The sequence below is a fragment of the Melanaphis sacchari genome, unplaced genomic scaffold (assembly GCF_002803265.2).
Source record: "Melanaphis sacchari strain LSU unplaced genomic scaffold, SCAv2.0 Contig26_pilon_pilon, whole genome shotgun sequence".
Taxonomy (NCBI): Eukaryota; Metazoa; Arthropoda; class Insecta; order Hemiptera; family Aphididae; genus Melanaphis; species Melanaphis sacchari.
This window is the reverse complement of record NW_020271143.1, coordinates 1,679,053-1,679,281: the sequence shown is the minus strand read 5'-3', so window position 1 is coordinate 1,679,281 and position 229 is coordinate 1,679,053.

The following is a 229-nucleotide window of genomic DNA, read 5'->3' as shown; positions in this document are numbered from 1 at the left end:
TGTGTGTGTGTGTGTATGTGTGTGTGTGTGTATGTGTGTGTGTGTGTGTGTGTGTGTGTGTGTGTGTGTGTGTGTGTGTGTGTGTGTGTGTGTGTGTGTGTGTGTGTGTGTGTGTGTGTGTGTGTGTGTGTGTGTGTGTGTGTGTGTGTGTGTGTGTGTGTGTGTGTGTGTGTGTGTGTGTGTGTGTGTGTGTGTGTGTGATATTATACGCGTGTACAAACGTATACAA